This window comes from Lolium perenne, chromosome 4 (assembly GCF_019359855.2).
Source record: "Lolium perenne isolate Kyuss_39 chromosome 4, Kyuss_2.0, whole genome shotgun sequence".
Lineage (NCBI taxonomy): Eukaryota > Viridiplantae > Streptophyta > Magnoliopsida > Poales > Poaceae > Lolium > Lolium perenne.
In genome coordinates, this window is record NC_067247.2 from 369,392,454 (window position 1) to 369,401,395 (window position 8,942).

Genomic DNA, 8,942 nt, shown 5'->3' on the forward strand with positions numbered 1-8,942 from the left:
ACCTTTACCTGGTGTTCTGTTTTGATAAATTTCTACCACTATTTGCATTTGCCTCTTATTCTCTTTCTTTTTAAGTTCTTTTGAGAGAAAGAGCTTTCTGAAAGAGTATATACAATAGATAATATTTTAATGGATGATTGATATATGTTAAAACTGGATCCAAGTGGATTTGTTATTTTGATTGCACTAACATTGCTAATAAAGAATTGTGTGAAGTTCTGTATGAAGAAAGTTTTCAAATGTAAGGAGAGAAGAATGATGTAATGAAATGAATAATGGACCAAAGATCAAACTTGGGGATGCCCCCTGCAACCCCAAGAAATATGTAAGAGGTACAAGCGTCAAAACTTGGGGATGCCCAAGGCATCCTGATACGCGTACAGCACGCGTCCGTTGGGAACCCCATGAGGAAGGTGTGATGCGTACAGCGGCAAGTTTTCCCTCAGTATGAAACCAAGGTTTATCGAACCAGTAGGAGCCAAGAAGCACGTTGAAGGTTGATGGCGGCGGGATGTAGTGCGGCGCAACACCAGAGATTCCGGCGCCAACGTGGAACCTGCACAACACAACCAAAGTACTTTGCCCCAACGAAACAGCGAGGTTGTCAATCTCACCGGCTTGCTGTAACAAAGGATTAGATGTATAGTGTGGATGATGATTGTTTGCAAAAAACAGTAGAACAGTATTGCAGTAGATTGTATTTCAGTATAGAGAATTGGACCGGGGTCCACAGTTCACTAGAGGTGTCTCTCCCATAAGATAAACAGCATGTTGGGTGAACAAATTACAGTTGGGCAATTGACAAATAAAGAGGGCATGACCATGCACATACATATTATGATGAGTATAGTGAGATTTAATTGGGCATTACGACAAAGTACATAGACCGCTATCCAGCATGCATCTATGCCTAAAAAGTCCACCTTCAGGTTATCATCCGAACCCCCTCCAGTATTAAGTTGCTAACAACAGACAATTGCATTAAGTATTGCGCGTAATGTAATCAGTGACTACATCCTTGAACATAGCACCAATGTTTTATCCCTAGTGGCAACAGCACATCTGTAACCTTAGTGGTTCTTGTCACTCCTCCAGATTCACGGAGACATGAACCCACTATCGAGCATAAATACTCCCTCTTGGAGTTACTAGCATCAACTTGGCCAGAGCATCTACTAATAACGGAGAGCATGCAAGATCATAAACAACACATAGACATGAATTTGATAATCAACATAACAAGTATTCTCTATTCATCGGATCCCAACAAACGCAACATATAGAATTACAGATAGATGATCTTGATCATGTTAGGCAGCTCACAAGATCCGACAATTAAGCACAATGGGGAGAAGACAACCATCTAGCTACTGCTATGGACCCATAGTCCAGGGGTAGACTACTCACACATCACTCCGGAGGCGACCATGGCGGCGTAGAGTCCTCCGGGAGATGATTCCCCTCTCCGGCAGGGTGCCGGAGGCGATCTCCTGAATCCCCCGAGATGGGATTGGCGGCGGCGGCGTCTCAGTAAGGTTTTCCGTATCGTGGCTCTCGGTACTGGGGGTTTCGCGACGGAGGCTTTAAGTAGGCGGAAGGGCAAGTCAGGAGGCGGCACGAGGGGCCCACACCATAGGGCCGCGCGGCCAGGGCAGGGGCCGCGCCGCCCTAGGGTTTGGCCACCTCGTGGCCCCACTTCGTCTCCTCTTCGGTCTTCTGGAAGCTTCGTGGCAAAATAGGACCCTGGGCGTTGATTTCGTCCAATTCCGAGAATATTTCGTTACTAGGATTTCTGAAACCAAAAACAGCAGACTACAAAGAATCGGCACTTCGGCATCTTGTTAATAGGTTAGTTCCAGAAAATGCACGAATATGACATAAAGTGTGCATAAAACATGTAGATAACATCAATAATGTGGCATGGAACATAAGAAATTATCGATACGTTGGAGACGTATCAGCATCCCCAAGCTTAGTTCTGCTCGTCCCGAGCAGGTAAAACGATAACAAAGATAATTTCTGGAGTGACATGCCATCATAAACTTGATCATACTATTTGTAAAGCATATGTAGTGAATGCAGCGATCAAAACAATGTATATGACATGAGTAAACAAGTGAATCATATAGCAAAGACTTTTCATGAATAGTACTTCAAGACAAGCATCAATAAGTCTTGCATAAGAGTTAACTCATAAAGCAATAATTCAAAGTAAAAGCATTAGCAACACAAAGGAAGATTAAGTTTCAGCGGTTGCTTTCAACTTGTAACATGTATATCTCATGGATATTGTCAACATAGAGTAATATAATAAGTGCAATATGCAAATATGTAGGAATCAATGCACAGTTCACACAAGTGTTTGCTTCTTGAGGTGGAGAGAAATAGGTGAACTGACTCAACAATGAAAGTAAAAGAATGGTCCTCCATAGAGGAAAAACATCGATTGCTATATTTGTGCTAGAGCTTTGATTTTGAAAACATGAAACAATTTTGTCAACGGTAGTAATAAAGCATATGTATCATGTAAATTATATCTTACAAGTTGCAAGCCTCATGCATAGTATACTAATAGTGCCCGCACCTTGTCCTAATTAGCTTGGACTACCGGATCATCGCAATGCACATGTTTTAACCAAGTGTCACAAAGGGGTACCTCTATGCCGCCTGTACAAAGGTCTAAGGAGAAAGCTCGCATTGGATTTCTTGCTATTGATTATTCTCAACTTAGACATCCATACCGGGACAACATAGACAACAGATAATGGACTCCTCTTTTATGCATAAGCATGTAACAACAATTAATAATTTTCTCATATGAGATTGAGGATATATGTCCAAAACTGAAACTTCCACCATGGATCATGGCTTTAGTTAGCGGCCCAATGCTCTTCTCTAACAATATGCATGCTTAACCATACGGGTGTAGATCTCTCTTACTTCAGACAAGACGAACATGCATAGCAACTCACATGAATTTCAACAAAGAATAGTTGATGGCATCCCCAGTGAACATGGTTATCGCACAACAAGCAACTTAATAAGAGATAAAGTGCATAAGTACATATTCAATACCACAATAGTTTTTAAGCTATTTGTCCCATGAGCTATATATTGCAAAGGTGAATGATGGAATTTTAAAGGTAGCACTCAAGCAATTTACTTTGGAATGGCGGAGAAATACCATGTAGTAGGTAGGTATGGTGGACACAAATGGCATAGTGGTTGGCTCAAGTATTTTGGATGCATGAGAAGTATTCCCTCTCGATACAAGGTTTAGGCTAGCAAGGCTATTTGAAACAAACACAAGGATGAACCGGTGCAGCAAAACTCACATAAAAGACACATTGTAAACATTATAAGACTCTACACCGTCTTCCTTGTTGTTCAAACTCAATACTAGAAATTATCTAGACCTTAGAGAGACCAAATATGCAAACCAAATTTTAGCATGCTCTATGTATTTCTTCATTAATGGGTGCAAAGCATATGATGCAAGAGCTTAAACATGAGCACAACAATTGCCAAGTATCACATTACCCAAGACATTACAGCAATTTACTACATGTATCATTTTCCAATTCCAACCATATAACAATTTAACGAAGAAGAAACTTCGCCATGAATACTATGAGTAGAAACTAAGGACATACTTGTCCATATGCTACAGCGGAGCGTGTCTCTCTCCCATAAAGTGAATGCTAGAATCCATTTTATTCAAACAAAACAAAAAAACAAAAACAAACCGACGCTCCAAGAAAAGCACATAAGATGTGATGGAATAAAAATATAGTTTCAGGGGAGGAACCTGATAATGTTGTCGCTGAAGAAGGGGATGCCTTGGGCATCCCCAAGCTTAGACGCTTGAGTCTTCTTAGAATATGCAGGGGTGAACCACCGGGGCATCTCCAAGCTTAGAGCTTTCACTCTCCTTGATCATGTTGCATCATACTCCTCTCTTGATCCTTGAAAACTTCCTCCACACCAAACTTAGAACAACTCATTAGAGGGTTAGTGCACAATAAAAATTAACATGTTCAGAGGTGACATAATCATTCTTAACACTTCTGGACATTGCATAAAGCTACTGGACATTCATGGATCAAAGAAATTCATCCAACATAGCAAAAGAGGCAATGCGAAATAAAAGGCAGAATCTGTCAAAACAGAACAGTTCGTATTGAAGAATTTTATCGAGGCACCAGACTTGCTCAAATGAAAATGCTCAAATTGAATGAAAGTTGCGTACATACTGAGGATCACTCACGTAAATTGGCATAATTTTCTGAGTTACCTACAGATAAAACAGCCCAGATTCGTGACAGCAAAGAAATCTGTTTCTGCATGATAATCCAAATCTAGTATGAACTTTTCTATCAACGACTTTACTTGGCACAACAAAACACTAAACTAAGATAAGGAGAGGTTGCTACAGTAGTAAACAACTTCCAAGACACAAAATAAAAACAAAGTACTGTAGTAAAAACCATGGGTTGTCTCCCATAAGCGCTTTTCTTTAACGCCTTTCAGCTAGGCGCAGAAAGTGTGCATCAAGTATTATCAAGAGACGAAGTGTCAACATCATAATTTGTTCTAATAATAGAATCAAAAGGTAACTTCATTCTCTTTCTAGGGAAGTGTTCCATACCTTTCTTGAGAGGAAATTGATATTTTATATTACCTTCCTTCATATCAATGATAGCACCAACGATTCGAAGAAAAGGTCTTCCCAATATAATGGGACAAGATGCATTGCATTCAATATCCAAGACAACAAAATCAACGGGGACAAGGTTATTGTTAACGGTAATGCGAACATTATCAACTTTCCCCAAAGGTTTCTTTGTAGAATGATCAGCAAGATTAACATCCAAATAACAATTTTTCAGCGGTGGCAAGTCAAGCATATCATAAATTTTCTTAGGCATAACGGAAATACTTGCACCAAGATCACATAAAGCATTACAATCAAAATCTTTAACCTTGATCTTAATGATGGGCTCCCAACCATCCTCTAGCTTTCTAGGAATAGAGGCTTCGCGCTCTAGTTTCTCTTCTCTAGCTTTTATGAGAGCATTTGTAATATGTTGCGTGAAAGCCAAATTTATAGCACTAGCATTAGGACTTTTAGCAAGTTTTTGCAAGAACTTTATAACTTCAGAGATGTGGCAATCATCAAAATTCAAACCATTATAATCTAAATCAATGGGATCATCATCCCCAATGTTGGAAAAAATTTCAGCAGTTTTATCACAGGCAGTTTCAGCAGTTTTAGCAGTTCCGGGCAGTTTCTCGCGCTTTGCATTAGAAGTGGAAACATTGCTAACACCAATTCTTTTATTATTAATAGTAGGAGGTGCAGCAACATGTGTAGCATTAGCATTACTAGTGGTGGTAATAGTCCAAACTTTAGCTACATTCTTCTCTTTAGCTAGTTTTTCATTTTCTTCTCTATCCCACCTAGCACGCAGTTCAGCCATTAATCTTATATTCTCATTAATTCTAACTTGGATGGCATTTGCTGTAGTAGTAATTTTGTTATCTAAATCCTCAGGTTTAGCAGCCATTTTATTAATTAAAGAAGATTGTGATGCAGACATGTATGAGATTCGGTTTTCAGCATTAGCAAGTTTAGTTTGCAACCCCGAGATCTCCCTATTCAGATTTTCAAGTTGATTCCCTATATTCTTCAACAAGGTAGATTGCTCATTCATAGTTTTAGTAAACAATTTATTTTGCTCATATTGTGATTGCATAAAGCTCTTGGTGGATCTTTCAATTTCTAGCATCTTTTCTTCATCAGGTGAAACATATCTACCATAAGAGTTACCACTAGCAGGATATGGCCTAGAATCATTGTAATTGTTATTTTTAATGAAATTCACATCAACATATTCTTTTTGAGCAACCAATGACGCTAACGGAACATTATTAGAATTAACATTAGGCCTACCATTCACAAGCATAGACATGATAGCATCAATCTTATCACTCAAGGAAGAGGTTTCTTCGACAGAATTTACCTTCTTACCTTGTGGAGCTCTTTCCGTGTGCCATTCAGAGTAGTTGATCATCATATTATCAAGAAGCTTTGTTGCTTCACCAAGAGTGATGGACATAAAGGTACCTCCAGCAGCTGAATCCAATAGGTTCCGCGAAGAAAAATTTAGTCCTGCATAGAAGGTTTGGATGATCATCCAAGTAGTCAGTCCATGTGTTGGGCAATTTTTAACCAGAGATTTCATTCTTTCCCAAGCTTGAGCAACATGTTCAGTATCTAATTGTTTAAAATTCATTATGCTACTCCTCAAAGATATAATTTTAGCAGGGGGATAATATCTACCAATAAAAGCATCCTTGCATTTAGTCCATGAATCAATACTATTCTTAGGCAGCGATAGCAACCAATCTTTAGCTCTTCCTCTTAATGAGAAAGGGAACAATTTTAATTTTATAATGTCACCATCTACATCTTATACTTTTGCATTTCACATAGTTCAACAAAATTATTAAGATGGGCGGCAGCATCATCAGAACTAACACCAGAAAATTGCTCTCGCATAACAAGATTCAGTAAAGCAGGTTTAATTTCAAAGAATTCTGCTGTAGTAGCAGGTGGAGCAATAGGTGTGCATAAGAAATCATTATTATTTGTGGTTGTGAAGTCACACAACTTAGTATTTTCAGGGGTGGCCATTTTAGCAGTAGTAAATAAAGCAAAATAGATAAAGTAAATGCAAGTAAGTAATTTTTTTGTGTTTTTGATATAGCAAACAAGATAGCAAATAAAGTAAAACTAGCAACTAATTTTTTTTTGTATTTTGATTTAGTGCAGCAAACAAAGTAGTAAATAAAACTAAGCAAGACAAAAACAAAGTAAAGAGATTGGGAAGTGGAGACTCCCCTTGCAGCGTGTCTTGATCTCCCCGGCAATGGCGCCAGAAAAAGAGCTTGATACGCGTACATCACGCGTCCGTTGGGAACCCCAAGAGGAAGGTGTGATGCGTACAGCGGCAAGTTTTCCCTCAGTATGAAACCAAGGTTTATCGAACCAGTAGGAGCCAAGAAGCACGTTGAAGGTTGATGGCGGCGGGATGTAGTGCGGCGCAACACCAGAGATTCCGGCGCCAACGTGGAACCTGCACAACACAACCAAAGTACTTTGCCCCAACGAAACAGCGAGGTTGTCAATCTCACCGGTTTGCTGTAACAAAGGATTAGATGTATAGTGTGGATGATGATTGTTTGCAGAAAACAGTAGAACAGTATTGCAGTAGATTGTATTTCAGTATAGAGAATTGGACCGGGGTCCACAGTTCACTAGAGGTGTCTCTCCCATAAGATAAACAACATGTTGGGTGAACAAATTACAGTTGGGCAATTGATAAATAAAGAGGGCATGACCATGCACATACATATTATGATGAGTATAGTGAGATTTAATTGGGCATTACGACAAAGTACATAGACCGCTATCCAGCATGCATCTATGCCTAAAAAGTCCACCTTCAGGTTATCATCCGAACCCCCTCCAGTATTAAGTTGCTAACAACAGACAATTGCATTAAGTATTGCGCGTAATGTAATCAGTGACTACATCCTTGAACATAGCACCAATGTTTTATCCCTAGTGGCAACAGCACATCCGTAACCTTAGTGGTTCTTGTCACTCCTCCAGATTCACGGAGACATGAACCCACTATCGAGCATAAATACTCCCTCTTGGAGTTACTAGCATCAACTTGGCCAGAGCATCTACTAATAACGGAGAGCATGCAAGATCATAAACAACACATAGACATGAATTTGATAATCAACATAACAAGTATTCTCTATTCATCGGATCCCAACAAACGCAACATATAGAATTACAGATAGATGATCTTGATCATGTTAGGCAGCTCACAAGATCCGACAATTAAGCATAATGGGGAGAAGACAACCATCTAGCTACTGCTATGGACCCATAGTCCAGGGGTAGACTACTCACACATCACTCCGGAGGCGACCATGGCGGCGTAGAGTCCTCCGGGAGATGATTCCCCTCTCCGGCAGGGTGCCGGAGGCGATCTCCTGAATCCCCCGAGATGGGATTGGCGGCGGCGGCGTCTCAGTAAGGTTTTCTGTATCGTGGCTCTCGGTACTGGGGGTTTCACGACGGAGGCTTTAAGTAGGCGGAAGGGCAAGTCAGGAGGCGGCACGAGGGGCCCACACCATAGGGCCGCGCGGCCAGGGCAGGGGCCGCGCCGCCCTAGGGTTTGGCCACCTCGTGGCCCCACTTCGTCTCCTCTTCGGTCTTCTGGAAGCTTCGTGGCAAAATAGGACCCTGGGCGTTGATTTCATCCAATTCCGAGAATATTTCGTTACTAGGATTTCTGAAACCAAAAACAGCAGAACGACAAAGCGGCACTTCGGCATCTTGTTAATAGGTTAGTTCCAGAAAATGCACGAATATGACATAAAGTGTGCATAAAACATGTAGATAACATCAATAATGTGGCATGGAACATAAGAAATTATCGATACGTTGGAGACGTATCACATCCCCTTCTTCATCAACAAAACAGTAGGTCATCTTTCTGTGCGCTATATTTTTATTGCTTCATATACTATGTGTTATTCTTGGAGCGTCTTTATTTTTGTTTTATTTTTATTTTGTTTTGTTTGCTGTATAATAAGGTTAGATCCCAGCATATTTGTTTTGTAGCATGACACACTCCGTTTTAATTGCATAGAAAACTCTAGTTTTCACTTTTACTGTTCTACAAGTGTTCTAGTTTTCTAGTATTTCGTTTAGCTCTGGTTTCTCCATTTTTATTTTTGTTCAGAGATTGTTAGTTTTATTTATTCATGTACGATTATCTATCTGGTCCATATTGATTTTTACTTATGAGAGTTGTTTCAAATAAATTGATTGGTGTTGGAGATGAGTAAAAAGTTTC